Source organism: Rutidosis leptorrhynchoides, chromosome 1 (assembly GCF_046630445.1).
Source record: "Rutidosis leptorrhynchoides isolate AG116_Rl617_1_P2 chromosome 1, CSIRO_AGI_Rlap_v1, whole genome shotgun sequence".
NCBI lineage: Eukaryota > Viridiplantae > Streptophyta > Magnoliopsida > Asterales > Asteraceae > Rutidosis > Rutidosis leptorrhynchoides.
In genome coordinates, this window is record NC_092333.1 from 548,209,873 (window position 1) to 548,226,450 (window position 16,578).

Below are 16,578 nucleotides of genomic sequence, written 5' to 3' on the forward strand. Positions count from 1 at the left end.
AATTCAAAATTTATATTAAAAATTCATACCAAACTTAAAATTTGAAATGCATAAAATTAAAAATTAATATTTTAGAAATTAAAAATTCACACCAAACTTAATTTAAAAATTTATAAATTCATACCAAACTTATATTAATTTTTCAAATATTTATAATTTTAAAAATATTGTTTTTACAAAGTTTACAATATTAATTTAAGATTTAAATATTAATTTTAAAAACATGGTAAAAATAAAATTAAAAATCTTTTTGTCTTTTTATCCCACTTTAATCAATCAAATATTATCAAAAATATGCGCCCCTCTTTTCGGTAAAGTAATTTCGGTTCCAAGACCTAATTTAACTCATGACGAATTTTTGAAATATTTTGGGTTGATTGTTTAAAGATATTTATACCTTAAGAATAAACGTTAAATTTCGCAGTGATGTAATAAATTTTTGAATGATATCAATAATTTCGGTCGCCAAACCTAATTTTATTCAATACCAATTTAATACTTTTTAGCGAACAATTTAGCGTTTATTATCAAAAGGTTAAAAATAAAAAATAAAAATAAAAACTGTACAGACATACCTGTGAAATAGATTTCTTAGTTATATGATCTATCCCATTCATAAGATAGTCGGTTTAATTGGTTTTCCATAGCTACATAGGCGTAACCTCGAGCATTCAGTGTCTTTTCTTCTAAACATATGAACGGTCCGTCCCTGCATAAAGTAACAAATTCGGTATTTGAATAGGTTTGATTATTTGAACATTTACCTCCATGTGACCATTTTCCGCATTTGTGACATCGTTCTAAGTGTCGTGCTCTTCTTTTCGCTGCGGATTTTGATTTTCCTTTACCAAATTGTAACTTATTATCTTCGCATCTGGATTCTTTTCTAACTCCGTCCATTCTTTCTCTGATTACTGATACTATTTCACTCGGTAGTATGTCATTATTACGTTTAGTGATCAAAGAGTGTAGCATTAGACCATGGTTTAGTTCACAGGCAGTCTTCATTTTGTAAAAACCTAAAAAAAATAAAAATTCAGAATGGGGGGAGAAGACTAGTTCTTTAGGGTCTGCTAGGGAAAGACCAATCGGGTTCCATTCTCGGAACTACACGAGAACAGAACAACTAACTCTAGATAGCATTTTCTTTTTAGAACATTTGAATCTCCCCACACTTAGGTAGCCGTGGTGTCAAAATTGTGATTAACTTCATCGTTAATTTCTCTTGGTCCATAATCAACTTGCATATCCGTGACTTTTTCTTTAAGCCATTGGTCGGATTCCTGTGTAATTTCCACAATTTCAACTAGTTTCTCCTTTTCTTTAGGTGATAGATTGGATACTAACCGGTTACATAACTTAAAGTTCCCCTTGGTTCTAGCATCGCGAATCCGTTTAATAAGTTTCTTCATTGAACTATTAATAACGGGATCATTTAATTTCGTATCAACAACGGGGTTCTTTGTTATCATGTCATCATTAGGTGTTACTTCATTTTCCCCACACTTAGGCGTTTCATTATTGCTAAGTATTACCGTTGGAGTTGGTAAAAACACATGGTTCTTACCAATTGTTTTTACTGGTTCAACGGTTTTGGCTGGTGGAGATTTAGACTTTCGAATCATAAAGGTGATCGATTTGTCACCACTTTTAAGTGTCATTCTTCCATTTCCTACATCAAATAACGCCTTGGTGGACGCTAAGAATGGCCGACCTAAAATTAGAGGAATGTTTGGGTCCTCTTCTATGTCAATGACAATAAATTCGACTAGAAAGGTTAAATTGCCTACTTGAACGGGTAGGTTGTCAGCAATTCCAACTGGGTGCTTAATGGTTTGATCAAAGAGTCGAACACTCATATCTGTTGGACTTAACTTACCTACACCTAATCTCTTATATAAGGAAAGAGGCATAACACTTACACTTGCACCTAAATCTGCTAGTGCATCATACATGACACAATCACTAAGTAGACAAGGAACAATAAATTCACCCGGATCACCTACCCTAGGTGGAGGTTTTGGTGGAACTGTATTCACCGGGTTTACTTCTACGGCTTTTGTTTCTTGTACTTTCTTATTCTTTTTCTTCTTCTTCTTTCCAGAAGTATCACAATCTTTATTACCTATCACTTGCTCATACTCAACTCCTTTTCTTGGAAACGGGATGGGTGGTTTGTATGGTGCCACCACTGGCTTTACATACTCGGGTGGTGGTGGTGTAACTTCTTCATTGTTACTCTCATCTAAAACCTTCCCATCTTCTGGTGCTGGTTTTTCAGAATTCGTTGAAACCATATTAACATTCTCATTCCGAGGATTTACTTCAGTATTACTCGGTAGCTTTCCTTGTTCCCTCTCACTCATCATGCTAGCAAGAGTACCTACGTGTTTTTCTAGATTCAAAATGGAAGCTTGTTGAGTTCTTAATGACTGATCAAATCTCTCGTTCGTTTGGGTTTGAGTTTCAATAAATTGTGTTTGAGATTCAACTAGCTTGAATACCACGTCTTCCATATTTGACTTTTTCTCTTCGGTTTGTTGTTGTGGTTTATATAAGCCAGGTCTTTGTTGATTGAAAGTGTTGTTTTGAGTTGGTTGGTTATTCGGACCTTGTTGGTTATACCAGTTATTTTCGGGTCCTTTTGGATTGTAAAGAATGTTTTGATTTCGATTGAAGTTTAGCTTTGGCGGTTGATAATTATTTTGATAATTATTTCCCGGCCTTTGGTTCATATAGAAAACATTCTCTCGTTGTTCCATGGTTGGTTCAATGTGACAATCTTTCAATAAGTGTGGTCCACCGCATAGCTCACAACTGATTCGTATTGCGTGAATATCTTTATTCATCTTTTCCATTCGTCTTTCGAAAGCATCTATTTTTGCTGAAACGGAATCAAAGTCATGGCTAGAATTGGCTCTAGCCACTTTAGATGAACGAAAAATATCTTTTTCTTGGTGCCACTCATGCGAGTGGGAGGCTGTGTTATCAATAATTTTGTAAGCTTCAGTTGCGGTTTTCTTCATAATGGAACCACCAGCTGTTATGTCGATGTCTTTTCGTGTAGCAACGTTGACACCTTGGTAGAATATTTGTACTATTTGATAAGTGTCCAAACCGTGTTGAGGACATCCTCTCAACATCCTTCCGAATCTTGTCCACGCCTCATATAATGTTTCATTTGGCTTTTGTGTGAACGTAACAATTTCTCCTTGAAGTCTCACGGCTTTAGATGCCGGAAAGAATCTTTGAAGAAATTTTTCAACTAAGACATCCCATGTGTCAATCGCCCCTTCAGGTAACGATTCTAACCAATCTTTGGCTTCTCCTTTTAAAGTCCAAGGAAACAACATGAGATAGATCTGCTCATCTTCCACTTCTCGGATTTTGAATAGTGTACAAATTCTTTTAAACGTACGAAGGTGTTCGTTAGGATCTTCATTCGGTGCACCACTGAATTGGCATTGGTTAGTTACCATGTGTAGAATTTGTCCTTTGATTTCATAATCTGACGCATTAACTTCTGGCTTAATAATGGCGTGACCTTGGCCCGTGCGTGTGGCTCTCATTCGATCTTCCATACTTAGAGGTTCCGTTACTTCCATAATTGAATTTGTTGAATACGAATCACTAGAGAATTCTGATTTAATGGTTTGTGGCTCAGGAGGAATAATTAGTGGTTCAAGATCTTGGAATTGTCCTTGAATATGCTCCGGGTTCTTAATTGTGAAGTCGGGTTCAAAAGATGGATTATCGGAAATTTGAGTTGGAGTTCTTGTTCGACTAGATGACGATTCTAAAGAAAAATCAACGGCGACAATATTTGCTAAATGTCTTGATCTAGTTACAGGTGGTGAACGTACAAAAGGTGGTGAACGTCTTGCTCGGTGCATTCACTGAATATCCTATTAGTTTTTAAAAGGAAAGAAAAATTATAATAAGTTATCCAATAAATAGACTTTTCTGATTTTGCCCACGTTTCGAATAGCCAAAAGATGCAGCAGAGGGGCAGGATTCGTTTGGTCTCAATATAATTGAGGACTGTTTGGCTTCAATAACCCAGTCCACGTACAAATCCAACTATTACTACGAACCAGAAAATTTTGATGTCTATTAATTTAACCACTTAAAATAAATTTTCGTAATTTTAAGAAATTTAGATAAGAAGTAGAAAAAATTCTAAGTCCTAAAAACTAGAATGGCGAGAAATAAGAGAGAAAAAGAGTTCGTCGAAAAAGGTTGAAAAAGAAAAAATGGTTGAAAAATAAAAGGTGACGGAAAAATAAAAGAAACTTATAAAAACTTAAAAATACTTGACTAACCTAACCTTATTACTACAACTAACTTAAAATTATAATCGCAAATTGATATTACTAATTGGAATGATAATTGATACATAGTAAAAGGTGTCTAAAAATATTAAAGCTTACAGGAAAAACTAAATCCCAAATGGAAATAACTTAAAAAGAAACTAAAACTTAAAATGTAGTAACCCGAACTAATCCTCCCGAACGAAGTCATCAACAGTTGGTCCCATTGCGATGGTCGACTCCAAGTAATGTCCTTAAATTGAGCAAATGCACAGCGGAAGACTTAATTCGTACCTGAGAATAACATGTTTTAAAACGTCAACATAAAGTTGGTGAGATATATAGGTTTGTTGCTAGCAGCGTTATAACTATGGACCACAAGATTTCATATGTAAACATTTTAATAAAAATATTCTAAGAGGTTGAGCACTTGGTAACCATACTTAACATTTAATCACGTCGCATATTCCCTTTATTATGAAATCTTACTACACTGTACCAAGTGTAGTCACGAAACAAAGTACTGTGCAACCGTTGAATACTGGTCGTCCAGTCCGGTTGGGGTTGTCAGGCCCGATAGATCTATCAACAGGATTCGCGTTTACAATACCGCTGTAAATAATAGTTACCAAGCTATAGGGAAGTATGCCAGTGGTACAACTCAACGTAGAATATATTTTTCAGTTACTTCTGTCCATAACGTAAATCATTTATAAAAACAGCGCATGTATTCTCAGCCCAAAATATTTAAAGTTTAAAAGGGACTATATACTCACCATACTGTATTTTGTAGTAAAAATACATATAACATCATTGAACAAGTGCAAGGTTGGCCTCGGATTCACGAACCTATATCATTCATATATGTATTAAAACTTATTCTTGTATTTGAATAAATATATATATTATTATTAGTGATGTTATTTGTATATATAATAATTTATGAGTTTTCTTATTTATTTATATTTTCATGATATATATAAAAATGTTAATATAGTTAAGTTACGTGTTTTAAATATATTTTTATGTAAAGATCATTTATTAATAGTTGTAAACATACTATATTAAGAATAATAATAATAAGGATGGTAATAATAATAATATTAATAATAATAAAAATAACAACTTTACTAATAATGTTAAATGTTAAGAAAATGATAATTTTGTTAATTCTATTTATAATTGTGGAAATAATAATAATAAAAAAAATAATAATTTTACTAATTCTAATAATAATAATAAAATGATACTTTGCTTTAGTATTATAATGATAATGATACTAATCATATAGTTAATACTAATAATTAAGTTAATAGTCATAAATATCACTAATAATAATAATAATAATAATAATAATAATAATAATAATAATAATAATAATAATAATAATAAATTTAATAACTTTGATAATAAAACTACCTTCTTAGCTTTTCCCCAAAAAGAATGGCTGAGTCTAGGTTCGAACCCTAGACCTCCCGCTCAACGCTAACACCCTTAACCATCTGACTATTCTAGTTTATCTGTTTTAAACTGTATTCAGTTGTTTATAACCCGTAATATCTGGTTCCTTAACCTTCTTTTTCAATCCATCGACCCAATTCAATTTGTAATTCCAAACATAATTCTAAATGAAACCTCAGCCCATTCATGAATCTTAAACGGCCCAATTTTCTCAAACCCTATATCATGTTTGCGTTAAGATTAAAACAGATATAGACGAATGAAAAATATAAACCGAAGTAATACTTCAGTTTTTGTCGGCCGAAAAAAAAATATAGATTAGTTAAAAAAATTTCGGTTTCTCATAATTCTACATAGGATTCGTTCTCCACTAATGGATCCCACCATACTTATTATTGCACTAATATATATATGTATATATATCAATTGAATTCTATCTGTTTATCTCCCTTTTACAGTCTAAAAGTTCATATTGTATATTCTCCTCTGTAACACGAATTTGGTAGCATGGCTTGTTCGTTGGTTTATGGTGTGTTTAATATGGTGGATCATGGTGAGCATTTATGGTGTTTTATGGGTGGATGATGGTGGTTTGCAGCAGCAATCCTGCTGTTCGAGTGGAATTAGAAACAGGAAGGTAATAGCAGTTATTATCGTCCAGTTTTCATGGTGGTTTTGTGCAGGAAGTAAAATAAACGCAAGGGTGTTATTATCTGGTTGTTGATCGAGCAAAAGAGATCACACAGGTGGCGGTGTATAGATGCATGATTGTGGGTTGTATCATTAAAATGGTTCAAGAGCTGGAAGTGATTGAGGTTTGGCTGTTTTCGGTTGAGAGAGAGAGACGAATGGGGGGTAACCAGTGGATGGTGATCGTATAACAGAGGACGAGCAAAGGTGGTAACAAGAGTGTGTTCTTGGTTTAAATAGAAATAGAAAACAAGTAATGATGGTGGTGAAAGAAGTGGAAACAGTGGTGTGGTGGCTCGTTGGTGGTTCGAGTTTATAACATTAAATTGGTGCTAAAAGGTGGTGGCTTGAAGGATTCGCGATTAAAAGATGGTAAAGGGTTTGATTAGTTTAAAGAAAAGAACATTGAAGGTGATCTAAGGTGATGAAATGAAATGGTGTCCTTCTGTTTTTTTTTGGATTTTCAATTCAGAACTTCGTAACAGTGAGTAATGTAATTGATAATAGAAGTAAAGAGTTGGATGATCCTCCCAATAACTCGTTTGTTTTATACCCAATTTGGTCGACAAATTACCTCAATCAGAAACAGAAAGAAATAAAAGAAAATTAAAAAGGCGTACGAACTTTTCCTACTACATTTGTTATCTTGTGATTATAGGGAATCAACTTGTATGGTTTCAGATAGATGTAAAACAAAATTAAACAGCTTGATAATGATAGATAATTGAATACGTAAATTGTCTAGATTTATATATGCATATACGATATTGATATATTTGTATACGTTATTTTTAAATAATATTAATAATTAATAACTAATTTAATAATTATATTTATATTAAGATACTAATAATAATAATAATAATTTTAGTACTAATAATAATAATAATAATAAGAGTAATATAAATACTAAGTCATAATAATAATAATCTTAAGTGTAATTGATAATAATATTATTAATGACATTATTAATAATGCTAATAATATTAATATTATTAATATTAACAATACTAATGTTAATAACAATTTATTCATAATTGTTCGTGAATCGTCAGGCATGGTCAAAGGGTAACTGATTATCCGAATATAGATTTCAAACTTTCTAGACTCAACATTAAGGTTTTTGCTTATCGTGTCGGAAACATATAGAGATTAGGGTTTAAATTTGGTCGGAAATTTCTGGGTCGTTACAGTACCCACCCGTTAAAGAAATTTCGTCCCCGAAATTTGGTAGAGGTTGTCATAGAAACAATAGGAATGTTTTCATGACAAATATGAGATAATAATAGAGTTTTATCATTATTGGAAGATATGGATAAAACGATTCGATCATGTGAAGCGCACGAGTGAAGCTATCACAAAAGAATGAAATGAGTGAATATGGAATTGTTTTAACCGATGACGTGATTAGGATTGATTTCCGGAATTTAAGGGATTTAAAGAAAATCTTATGTAATAAGATTTGGTTCTTCGACGATTTAGGAAACAGGATATCCTTTGATTTAATGCGGTAATCTGTTTCGATTTCTTTGTCGGATATTTCACTATAAATCCACCCCCTTCGTTTTCCTTATTCTCCACACCTTTATTCTTTCTTCCTCTACTTATTCTTAATATGTTCCATCCAATCCTGATTCTTATTATACTTCTAACCTTCATATCTTTCATTCTTCTTTTTCATTTGCCGCCAGAAGAATCTATTCACTTTTATGATTTTCTTGGAATTATAATATTTCTTATTCTCCCGTGTCTTTACGTCGCAATACGTATTGATATACACGGTTTGTAGTTTCTGGGTGATTATTGGGTTTTATATCTTTCCTTATACTTCGATGTCCTTGCTTTTGTTTTCTATAATCATTATCATCCACAGTTAATACTCTCTTCCATTTACTGCGATTTATACCCCAATTTCTATTTCGGAGCTTCATTCTTTTTCTTTTCCTCCTTTTCAACTAAGTATCTTTTGTAATGGTCCGGAATTCGTAGGTATGAAATTCGAAATGAATATAGTCAATGTCCTAAGAGAGAATTGGTAATGGCACGATTTTTGATTTGTCAAATTACCAGAATATCCTGGAAAAGACCGAATCATCAAGAGAATATTTTCTTGATATGTTTAGAGATTGGATAGATTGTAAGAGCCGTGTAACATGGCACATAATGATGGTACTGTGAATCATCACATTCCATTAGAAACGCAACATGACTTACTGTAATATAATGAAGTTGATCAAGTTTCATTATATTATACTAATTCACGCATCAGTTCCCAATACTGCTTCAAAACATTCATATTTTAAACTTGAAGATTTCAGAATTTAGAAACTAACACAGTTTCTTTTATGTTGTAACGCAGATATTACGGGGAGATAGATGATTGCAGATAGGAATAGTTGTGAAAATATCTTTAGAAATATGGAGAATATGTATAGCGGAAAATATGAAGATATCTTATAATATCTAAGATAAGATGATGATGAATAATATTATCTGAAAAAGTTTAGAATAAGGAGTAGGGTTCATACTGACGGTTTCAACAGATACTGAATCATTTGCATTATTTGAAGGCAGGTTCATTCCTTGTATTTGTTCTTTGTTTCCTTCACGGTTAGCTCAATCCATTTTTCAGCACTAAATTTTCTATCGAGCGTTCCTAACATTCCCTTCTTTATCATCAAACTTTTGGCCATTTAGGCCATCTTAAATTTTACTGTTTCCTCTGCATTTAATGCAGTCATATCTGAATCGTCGATTATCAATCCGAGGTGTTTTTGGGCGAATTGTGTTTTTAGATGATTAAATGCTGATGATAAAATGGCGGAGTATGAAAGGTTTCCCGGTAACGATGAGGAAAACCAATCGTATATATCGAAGTTATAATAAGACTTTTTCGAATGAAAGGTCGAAGTTGTTCTGCTGAAGCTGTGACAAAATTGGCTACTTTGAAAAGGAATCGTAAGGTTGTTTTTGCTAATAAATGCTAAAGAATTAGTCGCGGTACGTGTTAAACTATGACTTTGGGTTCAAGAGTTTTTCATGTGTATAGATCTTTTCTTCTGTAGATGAAGTGCGGTCGGTTCAACTTCTCGATTGAGGTATTTTCAAGAATCCTGATAGGTTTGTACGCGGATTGTAAACGTTGAGATACAAATGAGGTTTAAGATAGAATCAAGTGGCAAACTTGAAGATTAGTTTAGTTTCATATGTTATAATCAATATTTTAATTCATTTTACTTGTCCATAGTTAGCAGTCTATCAGTCCAATTGTCCAATGGTCCAATAGTTCAACAGTTCAATGTATTCATATATAATTTAATATATATAATTAATACGTATCGTGACCCGTGTACCGGTCTCAGTGTCGATCACAACTCAAAGTATATATATATTTTGGAATCAACCTCAACCCTGTATAGCCAACTCCAACATTCACATATAGAGTGTCTATGGTTGTTCCGAAATATATATATAGATGGGTCGATATGATAGGTCGAAACCTTGTGTACGTGTCCCGTTATTTAAAGTGCGTAAAATAAAGTGCATAAAAGTAAATAACAGAAATTAAATGACGATAAATAAAATTGCGAGAATGTAAATTGCAATAAATAAAATGTAATTCGGAATTAATAGTTAGCTGGGAACAGTTAGCTAGGAACAGTTAGCGTGGAATCTTAACAATATTTCAATTAATTAGCGCATTTGTTTCTAACAAATTTTTATCATATCCAATGTTTTCTTCATTATGCCACTTGTTGGATTCTGATAGATAAAAATCCAAATATGAAATTTGAATAAAAATGGTTATTATGTGGTGAACGGATACGTATATCGGTAGTTGTAAGTAGGATAGTAAATGATCGTTGAATCAGATTCGAAGAATGTACAGTGTAACTTATTAATGTGAATTCTAAATATTCCTCGGGTACTACCCACCCGTTAAAATATTTTCATCATTAACGGTTTGTACAAAAGAATTTTTAATTACAATCTTTATGAAAATATACTTGCATATATATTTTCATCGGATGTAATCATGGATTTAATGAGTCAATAAGATATTAAATTTTTTTGATTTATCGTTAATACTTGATTACATGATCTCTAAAACATTAAAGATTACATAATTACCATGTCGAACGAAGATAAATGAGATAGAACGATAAGTAAAGCGAAGATAATCGATATAGAATGATATGTAAAACGAAGATCATACTCGAAGTACAGATAGTGATATTGAGGTGTGTGATGTTGATATCCGAGGTACAAATTGTGATGTTGAGGTTTACGACGCGGTTGTGGTTGAGGGTGATATGGGTACTGTCAGTGTTGATGATGGTGGTACGGATTATGCTGCTGGTACTGCTGCTGGTGTTTGTAACCTTCGCACCATATTCTCCAAAGCCGTCACGCGAGCGCGAAGTTCGTTAACTTCTGCTAGTACACCGGGATGATTGGTGGTTGGAGTGAGCGAATGAACAAGATCTGAAATATGGGATAGTATATAATCGTGACGAGATACTCTAGAAATGAGAGAGAAAATGGTTTCTCGAACAGGTTCGCCGGTAAGTGCTTCAGGTTCATCGCCAAGAGGACAATTTGGTGGATGTAAGGGATCACCCTCTTCATGTCTCCAGTGACTTAGTATATTACGAACCCACCCCCAATTCATCCAGAATAGATGATGGGAGATTGGTTGATCCATTCCGGTGATGCTGCCTTCGGAGCTTGAATGAAAATCCATATCGGCATAGCCGTCATAATCTGAGGAATTCGAACTAGATGCGGAATCCATCTTGTAAAATCGGAAAAATGAATTTTTGGTATGAAATAGATTATAGAAGTTAGATTTGATATTCTTCTATACATACTTTACATATGTATACATAATACCAAAATCCCGTAAATTACGGAGAATCTTTGAAAAGATGACAACTAAAGTCCAAAGTAACAGATATGCTAAGATATGAATTTTGTCTATACACTATCGATGCACTAGATGCAGTAAGACGTGTCTAGACTTATGAATAATAAGCAGGCAATTCCCTAAGGATAATAAGCAAATAATTTACGACTAGAAATGATAAGCAAAACTTTTTGACAGGTAGACACGGTCAAAGTCCAGACTCACTAATGTATCCTAACAGCTACTAGTTAGACACACTAATGCAAGGCCTGGTTCGCTAAGACCAACGCTCTGATACCAACTGTAGTAACCCGAACTAATCCTCCCGAACGAAGTCATCAACAGTTGGTCCCATTGCGATGGTCGACTCCAAGTAATGTCCTTAAATTGAGCAAATGCACAGCGGAAGACTTAATTCGTACCTGAGAATAACATGTTTTAAAACGTCAACATAAAGTTGGTGAGATATATAGGTTTGTTGCTAGCAGCGTTATAACTATGGACCACAAGATTTCATATGTAAACATTTTAATAAAAATATTCTAAGAGGTTGAGCACTTGGTAACCATACTTAACATTTAATCACGTCGCATATTCCCTTTATTATGAAATCTTACTACACTGTACCAAGTGTAGTCACGAAACAAAGTACTGTGCAACCGTTGAATACTGGTCGTCCAGTCCGGTTGGGGTTGTCAGGCCCGATAGATCTATCAACAGGATTCGCGTTTACAATACCGCTGTAAATAATAGTTACCAAGCTATAGGGAAGTATGCCAGTGGTACAACTCAACGTAGAATATATTTTTCAGTTACTTCTGTCCATAACGTAAATCATTTATAAAAACAGCGCATGTATTCTCAGCCCAAAATATTTAAAGTTTAAAAGGGACTATATACTCACCATACTGTATTTTGTAGTAAAAATACATATAACATCATTGAACAAGTGCAAGGTTGGCCTCGGATTCACGAACCTATATCATTCATATATGTATTAAAACTTATTCTTGTATTTGAATAAATATATATATTATTATTAGTGATGTTATTTGTATATATAATAATTTATGAGTTTTCTTATTTATTTATATTTTCATGATATATATAAAAATGTTAATATAGTTAAGTTACGTGTTTTAAATATATTTTTATGTAAAGATCATTTATTAATAGTTGTAAACATACTATATTAAGAATAATAATAATAAGGATGGTAATAATAATAATATTAATAATAATAAAAATAACAACTTTACTAATAATGTTAAATGTTAAGAAAATGATAATTTTGTTAATTCTATTTATAATTGTGGAAATAATAATAATAAAAAAAATAATAATTTTACTAATTCTAATAATAATAATAAAATGATACTTTGCTTTAGTATTATAATGATAATGATACTAATCATATAGTTAATACTAATAATTAAGTTAATAGTCATAAATATCACTAATAATAATAATAATAATAATAATAATAATAATAATAATAATAATAATAATAATAATAATAATAATAATAATAATAATAATAATAATAATAATAATAATAATAATAATAATAAATTTAATAACTTTGATAATAAAACTACCTTCTTAGCTTTTCCCCAAAAAGAATGGCTGAGTCTAGGTTCGAACCCTAGACCTCCCGCTCAACGCTAACACCCTTAACCATCTGACTATTCTAGTTTATCTGTTTTAAACTGTATTCAGTTGTTTATAACCCGTAATATCTGGTTCCTTAACCTTCTTTTTCAATCCATCGACCCAATTCAATTTGTAATTCCAAACATAATTCTAAATGAAACCTCAGCCCATTCATGAATCTTAAACGGCCCAATTTTCTCAAACCCTATATCATGTTTGCGTTAAGATTAAAACAGATATAGACGAATGAAAAATATAAACCGAAGTAATACTTCAGTTTTTGTCGGCCGAAAAAAAAATATAGATTAGTTAAAAAAATTTCGGTTTCTCATAATTCTACATAGGATTCGTTCTCCACTAATGGATCCCACCATACTTATTATTGCACTAATATATATATGTATATATATCAATTGAATTCTATCTGTTTATCTCCCTTTTACAGTCTAAAAGTTCATATTGTATATTCTCCTCTGTAACACGAATTTGGTAGCATGGCTTGTTCGTTGGTTTATGGTGTGTTTAATATGGTGGATCATGGTGAGCATTTATGGTGTTTTATGGGTGGATGATGGTGGTTTGCAGCAGCAATCCTGCTGTTCGAGTGGAATTAGAAACAGGAAGGTAATAGCAGTTATTATCGTCCAGTTTTCATGGTGGTTTTGTGCAGGAAGTAAAATAAACGCAAGGGTGTTATTATCTGGTTGTTGATCGAGCAAAAGAGATCACACAGGTGGCGGTGTATAGATGCATGATTGTGGGTTGTATCATTAAAATGGTTCAAGAGCTGGAAGTGATTGAGGTTTGGCTGTTTTCGGTTGAGAGAGAGAGACGAATGGGGGGTAACCAGTGGATGGTGATCGTATAACAGAGGACGAGCAAAGGTGGTAACAAGAGTGTGTTCTTGGTTTAAATAGAAATAGAAAACAAGTAATGATGGTGGTGAAAGAAGTGGAAACAGTGGTGTGGTGGCTCGTTGGTGGTTCGAGTTTATAACATTAAATTGGTGCTAAAAGGTGGTGGCTTGAAGGATTCGCGATTACAAGATGGTAAAGGGTTTGATTAGTTTAAAGAAAAGAACATTGAAGGTGATCTAAGGTGATGAAATGAAATGGTGTCCTTCTGTTTTTTTTTTGGATTTTCAATTCAGAACTTCGTAACAGTGAGTAATGTAATTGATAATAGAAGTAAAGAGTTGGATGATCCTCCCAATAACTCGTTTGTTTTATACCCAATTTGGTCGACAAATTACCTCAATCAGAAACAGAAAGAAATAAAAGAAAATTAAAAAGGCGTACGAACTTTTCCTACTACATTTGTTATCTTGTGATTATAGGGAATCAACTTGTATGGTTTCAGATAGATGTAAAACAAAATTAAACAGCTTGATAATGATAGATAATTGAATACGTAAATTGTCTAGATTTATATATGCATATACGATATTGATATATTTGTATACGTTATTTTTAAATAATATTAATAATTAATAACTAATTTAATAATTATATTTATATTAAGATACTAATAATAATAATAATAATTTTAGTACTAATAATAATAATAATAATAAGAGTAATATAAATACTAAGTCATAATAATAATAATCTTAAGTGTAATTGATAATAATATTATTAATGACATTATTAATAATGCTAATAATATTAATATTATTAATATTAACAATACTAATGTTAATAACAATTTATTCATAATTGTTCGTGAATCGTCAGGCATGGTCAAAGGGTAACTGATTATCCGAATATAGATTTCAAACTTTCTAGACTCAACATTAAGGTTTTTGCTTATCGTGTCGGAAACATATAGAGATTAGGGTTTAAATTTGGTCGGAAATTTCTGGGTCGTTACATAAAAAGGCGTCGCAAAATTCTAAAGTACCTAAATCTTAGTCTAAAGAAAAAGCACTTAAGGAATTCTACGGCAAAGCCTAAAAATCTAGGAGTAAAAATAACTATAGCAAAAACTAAGTTTAAAATTAAATATGAGCTAAAAATACAAATATTACGCTACAATGATTAAAAAGGGACAAAATATAAATATAAATAAAAAGTTGTAAAAAGTACAATTTTTATAAAAATATTATTTTTATATTATTTTATTTAATAAAACTACTAATTTTACAATTTAAGTAAACTAATTAATACTAAATAAAACAAATTAAATAAAAAGTAAATCTTAAAATAAAACTAATAATAATAATAATAATAATAATTAGGTTTAAATAATAATAATTAATTAAAACCCGTAATTAATGCTGAATTAGGGCTTCTGTCCGTTTGTCAGAGAAGCTCCGCGAGTCGCGGCAATTATTGCATCAAACCCCGCGAGTCGCGGGGATCCAAATTTCAACTCTGGCACAGTTTTAAATCGACGCGTTTTTTCTTTATTTTTTTTTTATCTTCTGTTTTCTGTTTTTAAATAAATAAAAAATATTAAAATAAAACTTATATTTTTATAAACTAAAATAAAAATAAAGAAACTTATAAAACTTAAATATTTAACAAAATCTAAAAAAATACTTATATTTTTGTTTTTCTTTTTATATTTTTGAATAATTAAAACGTATTTTTACAAAAACGAATTTTTAATAAAAGTAAACTAAAAATCTTCTTTTTTTTTTTTTTATATTAGCGTTGCGCTTCCGGCTTTTAAGATAAGCTCCCCGGCAGCGGCGCCAAAAATACTTGATGTTATGCGAGGTGTATATAAAATAGTTATTAATTTTAGCAGAAAACACTATTAAATACGATACAATTTTACACAAGATATTTATTTATTTATAGAATGGATATACTTAAACCTTGCTACAACACTTATAGGCAGTGTACCTAATCGTACAGTAGTGTAGTTTTTAGTAAGTCCGGTTCGTTCCACAGGGAAATCTTTAAACAAAGCTCAACCCTATATTAGTTTACTTTTATTAAAAATACAAATATATATATATAAGTAATATTATTATTATAAAGGGGGTTTTTACCGTTTAATGACCGGTTTGTCGATTTTAAGACTTTAGTCGCAGTTAAAACCTAATGTAAAATATAAAATAAATACAAGACTTAAATTAAAGCGTAAAGTAAATAACGATAATGAAATTGCGAATAATAAAAGTGCGATAAAATAAACTTACGATAATTAAAAAGTACGATAATTAAAAGTGCGATTAAATAACAATAAATAAAAGTGCGATAATTAGAAGTGCAATTAAATATAAAATAAAGGAAATTAAATATGAAATAAAAGAATTATGCTTATTTAAACTTCCGTAATCATGATGTTTGACGTGTTGATTTTAGTTTTATGCCCATGGGTTAATTGTCCTTTGTCCTGGATTATTTAATATGTCCGTCTGGTTTTTGTCCATAACAGTCCATCAGTCATAAATATAAAGTGCGAGTGTCCTCATCAAATTATTCTTATACCCGAAGTTAAATATTCCAACTAATTGGGGATTCGAATTGTAACAAGGTTTTAATACTTTGTTTAATGAATACACCAGGTTATCGACTGCGTGTAAACCAAGGTTTTACTACTTTGTTA

The 16,578-nt window shown here is 31.5% G+C and overlaps 1 non-coding gene across 1 annotated transcript; it reads left to right on the forward strand.

The window, feature by feature from the left end:
• Positions 1-3,114: 3,114 nt before the first annotated feature.
• Positions 3,115-3,221, forward strand: LOC139887317 (small nucleolar RNA R71). Its single transcript, XR_011773153.1, has one exon. It is a non-coding gene; the product is annotated as a small nucleolar RNA R71 (small nucleolar RNA).
• Positions 3,222-16,578: the final 13,357 nt, after the last annotated feature.